Source organism: Protopterus annectens, chromosome 10.part0 (assembly GCF_019279795.1).
Source record: "Protopterus annectens isolate FY-2018-M chromosome 10.part0, PAN1.0, whole genome shotgun sequence".
In the NCBI taxonomy this organism is placed as follows: Eukaryota; Metazoa; Chordata; order Ceratodontiformes; family Protopteridae; genus Protopterus; species Protopterus annectens.
The window spans coordinates 68,483,499-68,506,155 of NC_056744.1; the positions used below are offsets into that span (position 1 = coordinate 68,483,499).

General features: G+C 39.4%; 1 protein-coding gene across 2 annotated transcripts in view; it reads left to right on the plus strand.

Moving 5' to 3' along the window:
- Positions 1–22,657, plus strand: part of NTN1 (netrin 1) — a 1,578,910-nt gene that overhangs the window by 767,387 nt on the left and 788,866 nt on the right. The window lies entirely within an intron of this gene.

Genomic DNA, 22,657 nt, shown 5'->3' on the forward strand with positions numbered 1-22,657 from the left:
AAAAGTGGTACAAATGCCCAAAAATAGGGACAATTTTTAAATATTGCTCTTACAAACTAAGAAAGTTGATAGAATAACAGGGTTTCCATTAGCATGAAGTGTGAAACACGTCTCTCATTATTTTCTGACTTCAAGTCTTTAAGCATTTGTCACTAATTTGCCAGAAAACCACAACTAGAAAAAAACAGACCAAAAATATGAGGCAAAAATCTGGACATGATGTGAAAATCTGTACAGTTGAGAAGTTCGGCACTGACTGCAATGTGGATCATTACATTTTTATATACTGTAATATGACATCTATCGTTATAGCTTTGGCTGGAACATAGCTTAAATATCGGAAGGGCACTATTTTTCAAGTTTGCATTCATTGAATACACCAATGTAAGTATAAAAAAAAATCAAAGATGCTGAAAGCGTATTGCCGCTGAGAAATTCAGATCAGCTGCACAGAAAGAAGTGAAAAACAGTAACACTGAATAATTAAAAACTGATAATGAATTGTGAAATTGGAAACATATTAATATTATTTTCACTATAGTAGTTCATTATGCCTACACTATCAGTGCAACTGCAATTTTCCTGCTCCAAATTATTTTCAAATTAACTTCAGCCAGGAAGAGAAAACTTGCTGCATTTATTTTTTTTCACATGATTCAGCTGGAATAAGGCAGTACCAGTACACTGCTGTAAAGATTTTGGGTGCGATTCAGGAAGTGAACATTATGGTTTGGTGAGATTTGCTGCCAGATACAGCTGGGGTTACCAGCAGTCCCTCTTTTTGCATTACCTTGGATCAGTCAAGAACTAGTATTTACTCAGCTCTCTTTCTTCTGCTGACTATATTTGTGTTTCAGATATAATGCTAGATGGATCAGAAATGCATTATTAATACTTATGAATATATAACTGACTAATAAAAAAAAGGTATAAAGATTATTATATCTGAGGACAAATATAGCTAGAACACTACCTACAGCCTCCCACCTGAAAATGCCTTTCCTCATTAAGGTTTTAATCTCCTGTATCCTCATCCCTAGAAAAGTTTCCCTTGTCAGTATTTTCCTATAGATTCCTCATTGCCACATTTTATAAGAGGTGCAGTTCTATTATATATATATATATATATATATATATATATATATATATATATATATATATATATATCACACTTTCTTAAAAATATTGCTTTTTGTGCCCTTTCTAAATATTTTTTTCTGTTTAGCCCTGAACTAGCCCTGAACTTATAGTTTTGCATTTCAACAAACCAAACCACAATTCATTTAACTCATTTAATGGCTATTCTGCTGATGCACTCCTCTGTATACATATACAAAGCTTGTATTTTTTCCATATAATACCTACTGCGTATACTGCTTAGGATTTTATTGCCTTTATGTGTACTCCATTAGAAGTTAAGTATCATTTCTAAGATGCGATCTGTGTGTGCTTTTTCTAAGGCCCTATGAATCACATTCTAGTTGTGTGACTCTTTCTTGGTAATACAGTCCCACAACTGTTCTCATATACCGGAAAATATTATAATAATATTCACTTGTTGTCCACATAGGCCCCCTGGGCAAAAAGTCCCTTTTCATGGGCAACCCAGGAGCAATGTCTGGTTAAGTCATAAGTCATGCTCAGTTTTTAAACAGTAATAGGATAATTAGCTAATCATGTCCCATCTGCATCAGATCTGCAAACCAGTGTCATCTTTGTAAAGTAACGCACCTTACAATTTCCACTGATACAAAACTTTAGCACTATATAAGGTGAGAATGAAATAATCCTATTCAAATTTCACCTAAAAAAACTTACAAAGTAAACAGTTAATATCAATCAGACAGAATCTTCTAGAGTGATGCCATAGTTCTTGCTAATTTTTTTCAATACACAGTTGCTCAGATGTGAAAAAGTACTATGAGATGCAACATCATAAAGAACAAATCCCCCTTTTAGTGTAATCAGTATCATTCCAGAGTATGTTTCCTTCCTGTCATACCTCCTACGTGTAGTTAGTGGCCAGACATTTTCCGCACCTTTCAGAGTCATATTGTCATGCTTTATGCCAAAGGTCACGACGGTTACACCACCTTTTTCCCTAGTCAAATCTCATGTTGTTTCTGAAATGATTATGTCTCAACCTGCACAGTATAGGAGAGACTACAGTCTCTTTGCAGTTTTGACTACAACATTAATGCCTGCAATTTTGCACCTTTATATGAAGAGAAAGACACAGCTGCACCAGTGCACTGCATAAACAAACTTAAGTTGTTGTTGTCTTTCGTGTTTTCCTGGTTAGGGGTTGCTACAGCGGAACTCCAGTCCGCTAATGATTGCCAGTAGATTTTCATGAACGCTGAGGTGCCAGCTCGACATTCAACCTTCAACGAAGGCATGCCCATTTATGCATGTCTTTCGAACGCCCACCCAACCGCGGGGAGGACATGCAGACTCCACACGGAAGGCACTCCTCGCACTTCAGCCGAATATCGAACGGGAGGACCTCTTGCTGTGAGGCAACAATGCTACAGCTGCACCACCGTGGATGTGTAAACAAACTTAAGTAAGCTTAAGTAATCTAATGTTTTTCCAGTAAGGGGCTCTTGTTACCCATATAATTAAGGACAGTCTGGAATATTATAGAGTGCTGGAAATGCCATAACAAGTATTAGATTTGTCAAATGTCAGTTACAGATAAGTGAGCCAGAGGCATTATATGACACATAACTAGTGTGGATAATAGAGTGCAAGCTTGGTAGAATACCTAACAAAAACAGCAGTAAATTTACTATGCTATAATAAAATTAAATGCATCATGCAAGGCCATTTTAGAAATTTACATTTAATACAGACCACAGCTATTCATTTAAGAAATTATAACATTGTTTACATAAAGCTACCTCATCCCCCCTTCCTTCTCTAAAGAGAGAACATAGTACTATTTCACATGAACAACTCAGTAACCAACCTCAAGAAAAACCTACAAGAAGATGTCCTACCCCTAATCTGGTGGATCTCCAAAAACCCTCCTTCTCAAATCCAACAAAATCAAAACTGATTTGAAGTACTAAGCAAAACAAAAGCTCTTTGCCTTTCTTTAACCTCATACCTTGGTCTTTGGTTTGAACCCTCCCTTAACTTCTCCCTGCACCTCGGCTAGTCAAGAAAAAAGGGTAACTTTCTCCTGTTTTGGACTAATAAAATTTCTCCCTTTCTTACTGAAAAAACCACAGCGATAAGCACAGGCAGATATTTAACCAGCACCCTGGGCTGGCACTGTGAACCAGTGTCCCACCATCCTCAGCTCTTCAAGTGAAGAGCAAAAAAAAAACTTCACTGTAATAAGCCAATTAATATATTGCAAGTGTTAGATCTACACCCCTCCTAGCTCTTCCATGAACAGCAAAAAAAAAAAATAAATAAACCAAATAAAAAATGATGGTAAACCAACCTAGTGGACAGATGCATGATACACACCCCTGTCCCTCCTACCCAGACCTTTAGGTCTCTTGTTTGTGACCTACCCCCAACCCTCCTTCAAAATATTTTATCAAAAAAAAATAATAATACTTTCTTCTTTTAAACTGTATCAAAGTGTTTCCCACAAATGTAGCAAACAGTTGCTAAAGTTTATAGTCTGCCTGCATGGAGAGCTACAGTGCTCAGTTTTTGGTTAAAATAAATACATTTTTTTTCTTTTAAATTATAGCAAACTGCTACAATGTAGTAAGCAGCTGCTACAGTATAAACCACACATGGAGCACTACAGCACTCACATTTGACCGCAAATGCCATACTTGCTGATATTGTATTAAAGAAAGATCAAGATTGTGCCCATGGCAGTTGCCCTTCTCACATCAGCCCTAGCTATGCTACTGAACAAAGACATTCTAATCTCCCAATTTTTTTTTTAATGCCCCCATACCCTCTGCATCAAAACAACCTCAGCATGCAATCAATCAATAACCAATAAAGTTTGTAGCTTTATTACCCACTCTCCTAAATATGAATACTACTATAAAACATCAAAAAAAAGCAAATGGCTTCTTGTTCAATAAAGGGTTGACTTTGTTCCAGGACCCCAGCTATTCAAACTCCTAGCCAACCAGTCCGTCTGTCCTTCAGCAACTTAATTATTTAGACAGCCTTCCTTTTACAGCCAGAGAAACCAAACCAGTCTGCCTCCCCATTGTACCCCCCCCTTCAAAAAAATAAACCCCGTTGCACAGATCACTGCTTCTTTATATTAGGTTCAAACTCTAAGAAATGATTCCCTCACAAATAAAAGACACCTTATCTTACCCAAAATATTGGTCTCAACTAAAGGTCCACCTTTTTTCATTGGTCAAATGTCATTGCCTCTTATCCAGCCAAATCACCTAACCTGAGTTATATTGCTCTCTCCTTCTCTTACTAGTAACACTCTTACTGTCCCTCATATGGGAGTTATTTTGCACCAACCCACACTTCTCACTCCCTCTTTTGCTTAATATAACTTCTGTTTCTACCTGCTCACAAACTCTAACATCCTTCACGCCACTCTACCATCCTATCATTCTTAATAACTTTCTACATGAGATTTGTCTTGATTTATTGTAAATAATGATATTATAGTTGTAGATACTCTACATTTTGTTAGGTAATAATGGTATTTGACAGATGTCTATTTTATTTATATACTTAGTATCTCTCACTAAATGTAATTCTGACTTTCTTTGCACTCCCATGCCAACACTGAAATTAGACACTTGTGATCAGTGTTCTAACCTGGTAAATACACTTTAAATAAATAAATTATGTAGACATTTTAGGAAACGTAACTCACAGCACCATCATTCTGCCTGAATGCAGAAACAACTATATGGTGTATTAACTGCAATTTGGCATACTATGGGAGCACAAAAGAAAGTATAGGAAAAACCGAAGACAAACAAAATCATATCAATATGGTAAACAAGCCATTTTGTTGCATAAATTATATGAGACACTTCAGGTGATGTTGTTGCAAAAGAACTGGACAGAAGGCCAAGATATGATGAAAAACATATGTTTTAGTTTCTGGGTGAAATTTTCCTTTAAGGCATTGCTTGACACTAACATTACCACTAGCCAGAGCATCTTGGTTCACTCTGGACTAAATTATGAGCTGTAGGGTTGGGCATCTTATCATAAAAACAGAGAAACATCAGTAATCAAAGAACAGAACACACACGACAGATGAAACAAGGCAGTAAAATGTCCAATTCTCACAGCTTTTGAAGATGTGGTTTCTTTTCTGATTGACAAGTCTGGCTCTATAAGCCAAGAGGGAATAAAGTTTAGCTATAGTGTGACGTAAATCAGTTTATAGTCATGTAGTTTCACCTACTGAAAATGAAACATTATTATTTGTTTAGAATTATGGCATGATACAATTATGAAAAATACTAGCTTACAGTAAGGAACTTGTACCCTTAGCATACCACTTCAGCTAGTATTACCCATAATAGAGTTTGACAGCTTGTATTGTAGGAAAGATAATGTTTTCTACTATATAGCTGGTCTGACATTATCTTTAGTGCTTTCTTAAAAGTGATACGACGAACAGTATATGAGATTGTGACTTAGTAATTATGTCTTAGAGAACTGTCATACAGAATTTTGACAAGGGCAGTCCATGGTATTTTATACTTAAATTAGCCAAGCTTTCATATCAAAATAATAAACTACCGGCTTCTTTAATTTCTTTTTACATTAGTAGTTTTCAAGAAAACGCTATATTATTCAGATAATTATAACTGTCACTGATACTGTTAAAATAAAAATAATCAAACAACAGAACATGTATGAGTGTGTTCAAGTCTAATGTAAGCATACTATTCTGGAAGTAATTATTGCTGTATCTTAGCTTGTAGGTTTATATTATCTTGAGGGTCCTAGCATAATAAGCTCCAGAGAGGGAAGTTCTTATTTGTGTAGGCCTTCTGTTTTAAAGATTTATATATTTTTTTTTTGAGGGGGGGGCTTTTTAGCATTATGCAATTCCATCTGAATAAATACAAATAAACTTTCCACAGAGTTAGTCCACAAACAAATGCAATTTCCCAAAGGCATGCAAACATTCCATAAGTTTCATTGAGTGGAAACCTAATACAGTAAGAAAGGATAATGAAGGGCCATTCATGTGATTTTCATGAAGAGAAGGAGGTGTATCAGCATGTTTTATCATGCTAGTCATCTTCCTACTTATCTCTTTTCACCAAATATACAATGGGTCAGATTTGGACAACAAGACATTTCAGCCGCGCAAGTGATACTTTGTATAATTGACTGTAAATGTGATGACTGAGTGGTCTTTTGTTTAACGTTATAGCTTTCAAGTAAGACTTTCTGTGCACTTTTGAAGGAAATTCACAGATAAAAAGAACTTATATACTAGTCAAGGTGGGAGTAATCTGACTTTCTCCAAGGTGCAATGAGCTAACAGCTAACTATAATAATTGGGAAGTGCAGAGACACAGTAATATTGATTTTATTCACTAAATCATTGTTTCAGTATTAGTGACAATTGAGAAGTATCCTTCCAAGGATACCTTACATCTAGCTAGTTTACAAAAGCTTAGGCTAGAGCTATACATCCAGGCCACAACCTATGCATGACACTATCTACTGGTATATAAGGGATGTAAGGTTGTGAAAATCCTCAGAACTTTCTTGCCACCAGTCCATAAAGGAAGACTACATATGTTATCACAGTTTGCCAGCCATACAACCTGTGTCAGTTTCATTCATTGTGGGCAGATAAGTACCCCAGTTCTGGTCCCTTCCTATTTTCACAGATTATTTTTTCTATAAAAAAGATTCTTGTATTTCATGCTGTCTAGAAGAGAAAGAGAAATGCAGCTGTGGTTAGCAGATCCCCTATGAAGATACCCATGCTAAGTGTTTGCCCTGTTTAGGACCTAAACATAATTATAGGGATGTACTATCTGTTGATCCTTTGTTCCAAAGGCTGTCAAAAGTCACTTAGCTTCCTTTAAACTATACATTGAAAATAATCAGGAACTACCTTGAGGAAAGATGGCCTCTGAGTCATCACTTCTGGATATCTCTCAGCAGTCACATAAAAAGTCGAAGAAGCTGTAGCATTCATCAATTTCTGTAGGTCAGTCATAGTCAGATGTCTCTGCTGAGGCACATGGTGAGCCTACAGACCAGCTGAGGTGCACAGTGAGCCTGCAGACCACTTGAATACTTCACCTGCTGCAACTGTTGAAACCCACAGAGGCCAACAAGGAGCAGTCCTTATGCATGCCCCTTCTGACTGATCAGATATCCACCAAGACCATGCAGGGAGAACCTTGGCTGATTATTTGTGAAAGTCTGAGAGGCATAACAGATATTCTCATCTGAGAAGCTGCACTACGTACTGTTTATGAAAGTACATCAGGAGTCTGCCTCTCCTCCGATCATTCGTTTTGGAAACTCAAAAAAAAAATCCAAACATATTTATCCTCGTGTAACTCCTTCTCTTACAGATTCATAACAGGAGTGGTATAGTTTTTTCAAGGGCTCTTTAAAGCAGTAATATCTTTTAGGCCCCCTCGACTTGGCCTCCCCTTTACTTTTACAACTCAAAAAAGAAAGAGAGAAACCTGTTCAGATGATGATGATTTTTCAGACTCTGATACTGAGTCTCTGGCTTATTTCACATTCAGTCTTCTAAAGGATTTAAGTCAGAAGATGAAGATTCTGTGTCTCCTGACTCATCTCTGGAGGAACTATTTTATGGTGGCACCATTCTGAAAATGATGCAGTATTTCAGCTATGAATGAAAACAAGAATCAGACATCACAACAGATGCGCTTTATTGCACGTGGATGTTCCTAAGGAATCTGCACTTCTACCCATGTTGGACGTCTTGGAAGATATCTTCCTGTCTAAATCACATGCACCTGAATCTCAGCCTCCTGCATCGAAAAAAAAATCCAAATTCTCGTACATTTTTTGTATAAACAATTCCTCCTCTGACCCAGATGTGATCTCAGTGGAGTATAATAAGGCCTCAGGTCTCATTTCTCTAAACAATTACTACCTTCTAATGCAGGACTTAATAATTAAGATGTTAAGGTTATTGACAAGAATGGAAAACAAGTTTGCACCTCTGTCACTCTAAATTATCAAACAACACGGCAAGGTATCTGTTGTCTATTTTTGACAAATGAATAAGTTAATTTCTAGCATTCCTGACTCTGACAACAAAAATATCTTGCAGAGTATGCTCAGTTAAGCCACAGTGTCATGACATTCCATCAAATGAGGATGGGATGTAGATGCTTCTGTCAGAGTGGCAGCTACTGGCTCTGTCTTTAAGAGGTATATCTGACTTCTTCTCCAGTACTTGTCTGATGATGCGAAGGCTAAACTTTTAGAAACCCTTCTAGACAAGGGTGATCTTTTCAGACTAGCCTCTGCTGAAACCTTCCAAAAATTGCAAGGAGGAAAAATGATGCCGGATTTCAAACAGCCCCCCCCCCCCCATCAAAACTTCCAGAGGAGCTACTCCTCAAAATCTGGTCCCTTTTACCATAAGAGTCAAAACATTCTACAAAAAGGAATGGAATTCCCTAAGAAAAAGAGACTGGGTTTAAAAAAAATATCCGATTTTAAGACATCCGAGGGATCCTTGGTTGATGAAAGCTCCAACTTATAAGTAACTTCTCCACTCCTGCCCCTCCTTTCTACACCTCAGCCATCTCCCTATCAAACTTTCAGGAAGGCTTTTGCATTGCCTATCGCTTTGGAGAATGATAACATTCAGTCATCTAAGTGCTGGACATCCTTCAAAACGGATACAAACTTCTCTGGAATTCCCCTCCAGTTCCTAAAGGTATTCCTCATGTGCCTTCAAGTAAACATGTGGCTCTCCCAATCTCACAAGAGTTATTACACTACACAATCATAGAACGAGCCTCTACCCATAAAACAGGAAAAGAGTTTTATTCCAGTTTCTTCCTAGGACTAAGAAAAGAAGTGACATTGAAACACATTTTGGACTTATCCACTCTAAACACATTTCTGAAACTACCGAAATTCAAGATGCTATCTCTCTGCAAAGTTTACTTCCTATGATTTTTCCCCAGATGTATTTGGTTTTCTTGGATCTGAAGGATACCTATTTTGACATTCCTTATCAATGAGTATTCCTATTATCTCCAAATATTTGTGTGAGCTGCCTATCCCATGGCTAACATGCTCATCTCTCAAGGGGCACTTGTCAGCCAACTAAAGGGCATGCTTGGCAGGATGCTTTCCATTTATCAATTATACTGCAACAGCGATCTATTCAAACATCTATAGTTACAGTACGTTCTTACACAATTGTAGTTTTTCATTTTTGAATCATTTTCAGCAAGTGCATTGTACAATATACTTTTTTAGTTTGGATTATTTTAGGTCACTCTGGCCTGATATCCTTGCTTGCTCACACGTGCCATTCTTACAGTTGACATATGCATATCACTGTGCTATGGCTACAAAATGTCAAAATACCAACAAATTATACCAGAGAAGGTTAATTCTGCCATTGGTCTAACTTCATGTTGCTTTGTGTTTTGTATTTAGAATGGTCTGTCTTTTAGCATAAGGGTGTAACTCCTACAGGAGAGAAAAAAGATGCACAGAGTTAATTTACTTTCAAACGGTAATCAAAGCCATTTAGAAAATTAGCTGAATGTACAAATAATACCCAAGTGGAGAGCAAATGTTCTCTCCAAGTGGGTATTAATGTATAGCTTGGGGAAAAAACATTCTGACACTTCATGGCAGCGTATTAAGCTGCCATGAAACACAGACTAAGGAATCAAACTGCAGTTGTCTTGTTTACACTTATTACATGGCTGTTTCATGACTGCAAAATAAACAAAAGAGTAAATAAAAAAATAAATAACTCCGGGAGCAAAAGTGACTGCAGCAACAGCAGTTCCATGTACCTGCTTTCTTCTGCTATAACCTTAGCAAGCATGTGTGTGTGTGTGTGTGTGTGTGTGTGTGTGTGTGTGTGTGTGTGTGTGTGTGTGTGTGTGTGTGTGTGTGTGTGTGAGCATAGTTATTATTAATACTTATATAACACATGTATTGGGTATAAACTCCATCCTCTAATGACAATTCCATATTTAACAGCATCTTATAAAAATATGCATATACTACATAGAATAAAACATAAAACAATTCAACAGGTATTCCATTTTCTAAGTGCATTAATGCCCTCTATGGTAGATGTTGCCCGAAAACAATGAACTTTCCAGGGATATGAAGGCCCTCTACCCGTGGTGTTAAGCCTCACAACACCCCTGGGAGGTCCGTTATTTCCCTGCAATGCTTACTCAGTTGACATCATTGCTTATGTAATGCCAGATCTGGCAAGTCTATCGATCCAGACTGAGGAGGAGATAGAGGTAGAAAAGACAGTTAACCACAGATTTTTTTCCTATACTCTGACAAGTATACAAACCACAGATGAGTTCATTTTTAAAAGTTTAACAATTTTATTTATACTGCCATAGAATGATTTTTTCAGATATGAGCTACAATGTTGAAGTCAGTGTTTCCCAGCGTAATGAAGATGATTTTGAGTAAATAACATGCACTTGAACAGCATCCATATTCTGAACGTCACCTGATACTCACACTCACGAAGAAATGAAAGCTACTTCATGCTCGCAAAGTGAGCAGTCAGATTCTGAAAATATAGTGCGATGTGAATGTATGCAGCAAAGCTATCAGAAATAAATAAATAAATAACAATAATGAACAATAAATTAAATGAATGAGTGAATGCTGAATGAATAAATTAATAAATCTGCATGACCTAAGACCTATCTGGCACTTGGTAAGCAAAGGTTGGTGAAATGAATCATTATCCTTGAATATAGTACCTTTCATTTCTCTGCTACTCCGGAGTACCTTTTTAATGGCCGGTTCACTACTGCACAGGTGTATTGATTGTCATTGATTTTATGTTCTTTTTACCTTCCTAAAGACATGATCACCACAAAAGTATACACAAATGAAACATGACATCACATTTCCTGTGAGATCTTCTATCTGTGTTATTTTGCTAAAGGCCATTAGATGGCACAGATCGTTTTCATGAGACAGACTCCAAGCCTTACTAACAGAAATCATTGTAAGAACCTAGCTTGATTTTCTTGTTTTCAAAGCACATTTACTACTAAACTACATTACCTGTGTTAGACTTTCTAAAGGCTTTCCACTGGCATCCATGTTTATTTAATTATGTGTGATTACTTAAAGTAAACCACTCAAATGTGAGGAAAATTGTTCCAAGTCCCCCACACAGAACTCTAGCTGATATCATTTAGCAAGACCAATATTAGGACAATCAGTTGCTCAAAAAAGTCTGCAGGTTTGTCATGTCATTCTATGGGACTGATCAATGGGCAACCATGCTACAAGGTCCATAATCTGATAGCACTGGCGACTATCGTATAAGATCATAGGAGGTTACTAGGCTAATGGCCCTGGGGCCCTTACAAGCATAGCCAAGAGTTTATCCCCAAAAGGAAACCTCAGTGTACCATCTGTTGCCCCTGTCAATAAGGGATACAGGTAGAACCCCTGGGATAGATTTGTGGTTGTGCTTGAAAAGGGTCAGCGAGCTGCTCTGTTTGATGTCTATGGGAAGACTATTCCAGAAATGAGGCAGCTTGTGGAAGACAGACCTGTCTCTCCAGCAGGTTTTGTTGATGTCGCATATTAGATTCAGGCCTTCTGAGTGGGTAGTACATGAGGAGTTAGACTTACGGATATGGAGCATCTGTAGTAGGGCAGGGTCTGAGATTGCCTTGTAGGCAAGACACAGATCACCCCTGAGCAATCTTTACAATACCAAGTAGAGTGATAGTGATTTGAGCCTGTCTGCATAGGACAGGTCCACGCCTATGGAGATAGAGAAAATCTTCACCACACCAATATAAAAAGTATGCTTTAATAAAATAAAGTACAATATAATTGCTTTTGTTTTACTTTTCATAAAACATATAAGAATAGGTATTTTAGTGTCCTTTCCAGTTGGTGCAGATGTTTGGAGAAGTACATCCCAAATGGGACATTGTACTCAATTATTGGTCTAATGAGGGAGGAATATAGAGAGGTAATAACCTCCTTTTTCTGGATCCAATCCCTTTATTTATGAGATGAACCAAGTAAAAACTTTCCTGACTACTGCCCCTACATGATGGCCAAATGTGAGGTTGTTATCAACCTGAGTGCCCAAGTCTCTCACCACAGGTTGTGTGCTTAGGGGCTTGCTGTTGATGTGGTAATCAGTAGGGGTCATGTTTTTGCTGAATGGTATGATGATACATTTTTTTGCATTTAGCTTGAGGCCATGACTTTGACACCAATCATTAGTTACTGTGAGATCCTCTTGCAGTATGTTAACATAATGTGGGGAATCAATGACAGTACCCAACTTAAAGTTGCCCACAAGTTTGATTAGCCACAGACAAGCCTTTTGTCTTTGCCTGGACCTCTGAGAAATTGATTCCAAACAGTAGGGGTGCCAGGACAGATACCTGGGGAACTCCACTAGTGACAGTTCTGCTATCAGAGGTAGAGGTGCCTATTTTGACTTTGAGAGTCCTGGCGGTGAGCCAGTTGGCCACCCACCTGATGAGATAGGGATTTACTCCAAGTTGTGTTAGCTTTTCAATAATGCCTGATTGGAGGATTGTGTCAAAGACCTTGGCCAAGTCAAGATAAGCTGTATGCACTGAATTTCCCTCATCCAGGGCCTTGGTGACAGTCTCAAAGATGTCAACCAGGATCAGCAGGCAAGATCTGCCCTTGATGAATCCGAACTGGGTGGGGTCAAGTGCTAGGAGATTGCCTATGTTCTTGTTTATGAAAGCCATAATAATACTCTCCATGGCTTTACAGATCAGACTTGTCAAGCTAATGGGACAATAGTTTCCAGGGTCAGTAGTGGCACCACCTTTGTGCAAGGGGATGACAACGGCAGTTCTCCACTCTGCTGGAATGAACCCTGTACATAGGCTATGGTTGAATATGGTGCTCAATGATGAAGCCAGTCCTTGCTGGAGATAGTACAGAATACATCCTGGGACACTATGAGGTTCCTCGGAAGCTGTGTTCTCTGCCTTGAATAGGGCCTGTAACACTTAATCTATGGAAATGTGAGGTGTGGGACAAGTATCAGGGATGTCAAAAGGGCCTTTGGGGGGGACAGAGGGCTGAATTTTGCACTGAACCTATCTCCGTGCAGGTTGGCTAAGTCAACAGGATCAGTGTAAGTGATACTGCTAAGTACTAATTCAGAACACACCTGGGCTTTGCCATGGAGGTTCCTGGTGTAACTGAAGAAGACTGTATGGTTTTCCTTTGTTATGGAGGCTAGTTTTGATTCATAATTGGCCTTGGAGGTTTTCACTAGTGACCTAATTTGCTTGTTTCATCACTTTTTCCAGGACTCAGCCATCTATAACAGTGAGAGCTATAATGTAAAGTTACCACCTCTTATTTACTTACTTTAACATCTAGCAAATGGAAGTGAGTAGAGTGAAGTGCCAACCATTGGACAGTGCTGTGTTATGGTTTTTGGTGTTTTAATCAGTGGTTCCACTATGGGAGGGATATGATTTGAGTGAAGATCATTTCCACTGGATGTTATGATTGCTAACCCTGGATGTGAAAGGAAGGCTGTGTTATGCAAGCTGCCACAATTTGTAGGTTAGTTATTATATTGTGGCTAGTATAACCACTCACTATATTACACACAGAGGAGGGTAAGGTTACAGAAATTCTGCAAAAAAAAAAAAAAAAAAAAAAAAACAGATTTAGCTTTCTTTAGCTTTCTTAGTCTGTGGTTTTATTTAAAGGAGAACTGCACCCACAGACTCAAAACATGTTTATTTCATCATGGTTTGGTGTTTCCTACATGTTAACACCACTCTGGGACTGTTTATAGGTTTTTAAATATTTTTATGCATAATTTCTGAGTCTGACCACATGGCGTCTGGAATCTTGAAGTGATCCTGATTGTTTAGTCTGCCTCTAGGTATCCCACAATGCGCTGCTTGTCTGTAAAAAAATACATTATACTGGCCTCTTTCTTCCTAAAGCTCCTGTCATTCCATTGATTTTACATGCATACATTGCTGTCTTTCAGCCAATGTTAATTAACATTTCATGCCGTTAAATGACTACTTAAAACACAAACAATGCTAATGCCGCAGAACAGACTTTCAAAGTGCTTTTTACTGCTGATTCTTTTTAGAATGGCTAAATTGCAGTCTTTTTTGAAGCCTGAATTATACTACTTTGACTCATCTCCCATCTCCCTTCAGACCTAACTTCCCAGGGCTGTCAAAGTGCTAAGAGTAATTTGAGCTGTTACCTGCTGTGATTGAAAGCTCACAGCAGATGACTTGACTTGTACTGTTTCCTTGCTGTAGCCTTTACTTTCTGTATGGGTAGGGGAAGTACCAGGGAGCTGTGATATCACAGCATGAGTGTATTTTTAGGATGGCCGTGTTGATGTCAGTTTGGGGAGGGAATTTGCTAGAAAACTACCTGTATTAATTGGCCTTGATAGCATCAATGAATTAGAGACTGCAGCAAGATTTTCCAGGGAGGGATAATAGTTTGTTGAAAGTGAAACCACCACAGTACAGTAAGGTACTGTTCTAGTGGAGAAAAACTGTTGATTTAAAATATTTTAAATGCTGTGTTGTTGTTTATTCCAAGCAGGGACTGTAAATAGGGAGAAAAAGGCAGAGAAGCTGAGCATTTAATAATAGAATCCCGCTGTTGTCCTTTAAGAAATCTGCCATCACAGTGAATGTCTATAAATTCATTCCCACTTTATTCAAATGTATAGCTCCTTGTTTCATTGTTCTATGTCTGTGTTATTTGACATAATAGATAGATAGATAGATAGATAGATAGATAGATAGATAGATAGATAGATAGATAGATAGATACTTTATTTTTTTTAAATACAAATTCTGGTATCTTCCAAAAGCTAATCTCAGGGAAGAACTGTTGAAATATGCACTGTTCTGACTCAAAAGGGTAAGTCCCTTGTGCTGCTGCCATGGTCTAATTTCCTGTGCTAAGTGTCCTAGATGTTTTATTTTGCTCACTGTTTACCTGAAACTTAGCAGAACAAGCTTCATGCAATTGTTTATACTGAATGTTGCAATAAAGCAATTTTTTTTCTTTGCAAAATGTGTAATCCAGAACAAAGAATCATACATAGGGACAGTATTATTTGTTATACTGTTCATCTTTAAGTTAGCATATGGCTACCATGCATGGCACAGTGACACAGTGAGTATCACTGCTTCCTCACCACAAGATATTCTCTAGTTTGATCCTTAATTGGGGTGACTTCCCTGTGGAGTCTGCATATCCTCCATGTGTTAACATGTGGTTTCTCTGGCTACACTATTTTCTTGTACATCCCAAAAATATGTGGTAGTCAGATTGGGAGTCTAAATTATCCCTAGAGGTCTATGTGTCATATCAAAAAAACTTCACCAAAGCTAACTATACCCTCCTAAGAAAAGGTATAATCAACTTCCAAGCTCCAGTTTCCACAGATGACATTGACAGCTATACTAAGGTATATACTGATGCCCTGTATAAACATCTACACAAATGTATAGACACAGCCATGCTGGATAGGATTAAAGGGAGATCTTCAAGAAAAAACAAACCATCCTGGTGGACGTCTAGCATTAATAAATTATAAGATAAGCAAAAGAAGCTGCTGTCTAAAAATACAAAAGTGAGATCCCAGAACTGAAAGAACACCTTCCTCAGCCTAAAAATAAGACAACTCGTAAAATCTTCAAAGAGCAACTATGAGAAAAATTTAGAAACCTTAGCCAAGGATAATCATAAGGCTTTCTTCAGCTACGTCCACAACCTAAAAGGTAGGACTCAGATGTGTGCTGAACTAATTGTGGGTGGCATCAAACACACTGACCCTGCAGAAATTACAAACCTGCTAGCAGACAGGTTTGATGAAAATATCACTCCCCTAACCCAGCCAAGCATACCACAAACCATGTCTTCGTCATCTCCTCCTCCCTGCATCTCCAAAGAGCAGGTCATCAATGCTCTCTCCAAGGCTAAGAACACAGCCTCTATGGGACCAGATGGCATTCCGGGCTGCATTCTTAGTGTTCTAAAACAAAAGCTAGCTACTCCATTAGCCACTCTATTCAACCACAGCCTGAGTACTGGCTTTGTCCCCACTGAATGGAAAACAGCAACTGTTATCCCCCTCCACAAGGGAGGCTCAGCAACAGACCTGGGTAACTATAGATCCATAAGTTTAACCAGCCTCATGTGTAAGGCAATGGAATGAATCACCATGGACCTCATAAATAAGAATATAGGTGACCCCCAAACACCAGATCTGTCCAAGTTTGGTTTTGTCAAGGGCAGGTCATGCCTGCTAAACTTGGTGGACTTATTCGAGAACATGATCAAAGCCATAGACGAGGGCAAAGACATGCACACAGCCTGTCTTGACTTGGCCAAGGCCTTTGACACTATCCCACATTTAGGCATCATTGACAAACTAACCCAGTTGAATATCAACCTGTATGTTGTCAGGTGGGTTGCAGACTGGCTCACAGATTGACACAAACTTAGTCAAATTGGGAGACTTTACCTCTACCAGCAGACCTCTCACCTGTGGGGTCTCACAAGGGTCAGTGCTGTGCTGAGCCCCCTTTTTTGTCATATACTGTTCAGAAATTCACACCAAAATGGAGGGGATATGGATAACCAAGTTTGCAAATGACTGTAAATTAGGCACTATCATTGAATCCCCTAGCAATGTCACTGTACTTCAAAAGGGGCTTACACAGACTAATGACTGGTGCCAAAGCCATGGTCTTAAACTGAGTGCTAAAAAATGCATCATCATTCCCTTTGACAAAAACAATGTCCCTGCTGAATGTAAAATAAATAATAATATCCTAAATACCAATTCAGTAGTGAGAGACCTGGGAGCACAACTTGATTGTGACTTTGACCACCATGTGTCTACTGTGGTGAGGAAGACATTCCGCGTTGCTCACCTGATTAGCAAAGGCATCGCCTCAAGAGCAAAAGAGGTCATAACTTCCCTGTACTCATCTCTCATCAGGCCTATTATTGAATATAATGCTCCCTTTGGTATGTACTGTACCAGACATGTGGAGCAACTTGAGAAACCTCAGAGATTTCTGACTAAGAAAAGTCAGGGTCTCCAGCGTATGTCTTATACGGACAGATTGAAGTCACTGTCACTGTAAAGTATAGACTACTTAGAGGTGACTTATGTCTGGTTTACAGGGCAATCTCTGACCCATATCTAATGGAAATGCTGCACATCCATAAGTCAAATGGGACTAGAGTCACCCATTCCAGGGACCTCAATATAGCCTGCAACATAAACCGGACCTGCTGGAGAGACAGATACATCTCTGAGGTTGCCACTCCTCTGGAGTAGGCTTCCAATCCATATCTAGCAGAGCAGCTCCATGACCCTTTTTAAGTGCAACCTTGATGACTGGATAGAAAACTGTAAATTTCTGTGGGGGATTGCCCCGGCTTCTGTCCTGGAAATGTATAGTCCTTACTAGAAAAACCTTGGGCATGGATGATATCTAAGTAAAACAACCCTTGCAAGTATGGCAACTGCACAGCCCCAAAAAGGATAAGTCCAATTCAAAAAAGCACAAAAGGTCAACAGACTGTGGTATAAAAATGCTTTATTAAAGCATATATAAATAGAGCAGTAACAGACCAGTTTTGGCTGAACAAGTTAAGTAACCTTCATCAGTGTTAAATCAAAAGGAGTTCACATTAGAACGATGAAAATGTATTTTGTCGAATGCATTTGCTTCGACACATGTAGGGCGAACAGGCAAAACAATGAAGCGGCTGTTCAGCTAATTCTTTCCCTGGGAAAGAAGCCGCTTGACCACTTCATTGCTTTGCCTGTTCTGGAGTGTAGAGTGGTCCCTTGTCCGGTATAGCTCCCGAGCATGATTGTACAACAGTTACTGACCTTAGGGTTAGGGTGGGGGTTAAGGTAAGTGCATATGTATGAAAGTGTTTACTGTTTTTTATTTTGGGTTAGATGTATGGTTGAGTTACGTGTGTGTGTGTTTTTAGCTGTTTACTTTTGTTTTGGGGGGGGTAGGATTAGGGTTAAGGTAAGTGTGTTTGGAGCTGTTTATGTAAATGTGCAAGAGTTACTCACCTTAGGGTTAGGGTGCGGGTTAAGGTAAGTGCATATGTTTTAAAATGTTTACTGTTTTTGTTTTGTTAGATGTGTGGTTGGGTTACATGCATGTGTGTATTTAGTTGTTTACTGTTTTTTGGGGTTATAATTAGGGTTAGGGTATGTGTGTATGTGTTTGAAAGTGTTTAATGTTTTTTGGGGGGGATTGGAACAGCGATTTTTTTCCCTAGGAAAGAAATCGCTGTTCTGTGGTTTCGACATTTTCAGCATTCGCTGAATATGTGTTGATGAAACACCGTTTACTGTTTTCAGCGATCGGTGTTATAGTATGAACCCATCAAAAGCCATTAAAATCCATTGCCCTTATATACTACAAGGTAGAAACAAAAATCATGCTCACTGGTTGTTCATAAATTCTTATTAACCCCGGTGGGAATAAACCACCCAACTTAATAATCCATTTCTTTTCTTTTGTATGTAATATCGAGTGCCACTCAGCTTTATTTGTTCTATTCCCCACAATCCTGTCTATAATAATGAATCTAAAACTTGCATTCTTATGTGCCATTGAGTGTTTATACAAGGCATTGTTTGTTTTTTTGGTCCTAATGTCACTACAATGTTCGGATATGAGTAGCCTCAAGGGTCTAGAAGTTTGTCCTATATAAAAGGCTGAGCAGGTACATGTCACAAGATAAATCACCCAGTCCATTCCACACCTGGCATAGAACCTGATGTCATAAACAATACCTGTCTTCCTGCTGGTAAACTGTTTGGATTTCATCAACCTATGGCAATGTGTGCAGTGTCCACAAGGGACACAACCAAAAAGTAAATTAACTGTCAGAGTTCTTAGAGTGGGATCCTGAGTGTATCTGGAGCCATGTTTGAAATGATTGAAATGTGATCCAAGTATCCTCCCGCTGCAAAAGGAGAAAAAACATCTGTCCTGAAGAAACTCCAATAACCTAGTGTCTGCTAAGAGGTATTCCAATGTCTTTGGACACTATCCAGTAACATGTTGGTGTTTCTCCCATAGGTGGTTACAAAATGGATCACCGAGTCACCCCCCCCTGTATTTTACCTTTGCACTTCAATGGGTCCTTTCTGTCTAGTCCTGAGACCCAATTACTGGCAGTGAGTATATCCCCAGTTTTGTAACCCCTGTTTTTAAACCTCATAGTCAGGTCCTCCTTGAAATGTTCGTAAGTGGCTGGATGTGAGCAGATATGCTTCATCCAAAAAAATAGAGATTTGGGAATATTCTTTGTAATGTGTGGTGGATGAAAACTAGATTCATGTAGGAGGGAGTTGTACTGTGGATACGTATGGTAAACCTCCGTATGTAACGTATCATCCACGTTTCTAGTAACTAACACATCCAAAAAGGTTATTTTTGGGCATCATAGTTGACTGTAAAGTGTATTCCCAACTTATTGCTATTCAAGTATTCCACAAACTTCTGAAGATATTCAACGTCTGCATTCCACACCATCCAACAATCTTCAAGATAACGTCTCCATATGTCAATTTCTTCTACATATATGTTATGACTGGTATCATAAATGAGATGTTCTTCTATGAATGCCATAAAAATATTGGCATAAATGGGGGAAAAGGATGCCCCCATAGCTGTACCCTGAACCTGCCAGTAGAATTTATTTTGAGCACTAGGTAGCCTATCTACCGCAAGAGTGGTTTCTGGCCCAGAAATTGTAGTTTATTTGCTGTTTGGGCAGTTTTTCCATCTCTTTTAACTTTCTGGTTTAAAAGCCTGCTTTTGCACTTGTTTCCCACCTTTCATATAACTAGTCTAGTCCAGATACAGATTTGCTGTATCCAGGACTGTTTGTAAGCTTCTGAGCCATAAATGCCTTTCTGTGTGAGATGGAAGCCTTCTAGCTTACCAGTGGGAGTGGTAAGCACTAGGTAGCCTATCTACCACAAGAGTGGTTTCTGGCCCAGAAATTGTAGTTTATTGGCCGTTTGGCAGTTTTTCCATCTCTTTCAACTTACTGGTTTAAAAGCCCGCATTTGCATTTGTTTCCCATCTTTCCTGTAACTAGTATAGTCCAGATACAGATTTGCTGTGTCCAGGACTATTTGTAAGGTTCTGAGCCCCCCCCCCCCCACAAGCCTTTCTGTGTTGAAGGGAAGCCTTCTAGCTTATCGGTGGGAGTGGTAAGCACTAGGTAGCCTATCTAACACAAGAGTGGTTTCTGGCCCAGAAATTGGAGTTTATTGGCCGTTTGGGCAGTTTTTCCATCTCTTTCAACCTTCTGGTTTAAAAGCCACATTTGCTCTTGTTTCCCACCTTTCCTGTAACTAGTCTAGTCCAGACACAGATTTGCTGTATCCAGGACTGCTTGTAAGCTTCTGAGCCCCCTCAAGCCTTTCTGTGTTGGAGTGAAGCCTTCTAGCTTATCAGTGGGAGTGGTAAGCAATAGGTAGCCTATCTACCACAAGATCCAGGTACAGATTCTTATTTTTAGCACTTGAATTTGCTTATTCATGTTCAGAACTTGTTGCTAGCACTAAATAAGCTACAAATTACTACAGCACTCAACCTTCCTCTTTACCTAGAGGAAAACAGTTTTTGTACTTACTGTCCTCACTTGCTTGGAGGAAAAACAGCTCTTATGCTCACTTTCCTCACTTGTTTAGAGGAAAGTAATTTTTTATTCAGGCCTGTCCAAGGGTCAGCTCCCAGTGTTCTCTCCTATCTAGCTGATGAATCTGGGCATCTTGGGGCAATGTAGCAATTGCCTTATGTACACAGACATCCCTCTCCTCCTACCACCCAACACCACAACCTGTGAGAGATGCAGTTATCTAGCCAAACTGGAGGTAAAGCTCTCTCCAACCAAGACTGAACTTGACAGTCAAGAGGAGAAAGTAAACACTTCCACCACACCACACTCATCACATAGCCCCACTAAACCTACACCACCAAAATCCACACATAGAAACACAAAAACATTTGCGGAGGCTCTCAATAATAATCTGCTCAAGCAACAGAGACCTCCAAAGTAGAAATGTAAGCAACCTCCACCCCCCCAACACAACTCAAATGACAAATAGCCACAGACTCAGTGTGCCAATAAACCACAGTCCATAAGGCAAAACAACGTACTTAACACACTAGTCATAGGTGACTCTATAGTCAGGCACACTGATGTCTCACTCACCAAGCGAAACAAGGAGAAGGTTACTGTCAGCTGCTTGTCAGGTGCCAGGATCTGCCACATAACCCACGCACTCAGGTCACTCCACACCAAGTACAAATATGACTCTGTCATTGTCCATGTTGGTGTGAACGACTTGAGACATACCTCCCTGGACTACATGAAAAGAGACATGGAAGAGCTGTCTGATCTTGTAGCCCAGGCAGGTATAACCCTAGCCCTGAGTAGCATCCTGCCATCGCCCAGAATGATACGGCAGTACAAGGACAACATGATTGACTTCAAAAATTGGCTAAGCTTCTGGTGTCATTCTAAGGTGATCCAGTATCTGTCTGCCTTGGACGACATGGTCTACAGACCACGATGCTTTGCCAGAGATGGCCTGCACCTGTCTCCCCTGGGAGTCTGGATAATGGCTAAGGGTCTTGCTGCCCCTATAGTGCCTTTTTAGGCAAGGTTCAAATGACAAATTCACCACTGTAACAGGAACAGGCAATCAAAAACTGATGGTAATGCTACAAAATGCTAGAAGTCTAAATCTCAAAATGCACTCACTCGAGGCACTCCTTAAAATGGAGAACATCGATATCTGTGCAATGACTGAGACCTGGTTCAAGGCTCTAGACAGCACCCCTGCATTACCAGGCTATAACTCATACCACACTTTTTGGCCATCTAACCTGGACCAAAAAACCAAAGGCAGAGGTGTGTCCATATTCATTAAGGATATCCACACCACCAGGCTAGTTGCGCAGCATAATGCATCCGAGGTTATCCAAGTGCAACTAACTCTGGGCAAAACAGCAATCCAAATTGTAGCTTTCTACATATCCCCCACCATGCCCCAGGATTCCCACTCCTCTTTTCTTGATATACTGGAAAATTTCTCCAAAGTCAACTTCATGCTTCTTAAGACAGAAGTGGCGAGCTTCATGACACCCATGCAGATGGACAATACAGTTATGACTGCTGAATCCTACACAAAGGCGCTCTATAAGCACTTACATGAGTGCATGGATCATGCTATCCCAAACAGAACCAAGACACTATCCTCCAGAAAAAGGAAGCCAATCTGGTGGCCCCCTGCCATAAACAAACTCTACAACAGAAGGAAGAAACTGTTGCAAAAGAGAGTAAAATCCCACGAGTGGAGGAGCTCCCTGGTCAGCCTCAGTAAGAAGCTGAGATCCCTTATAAG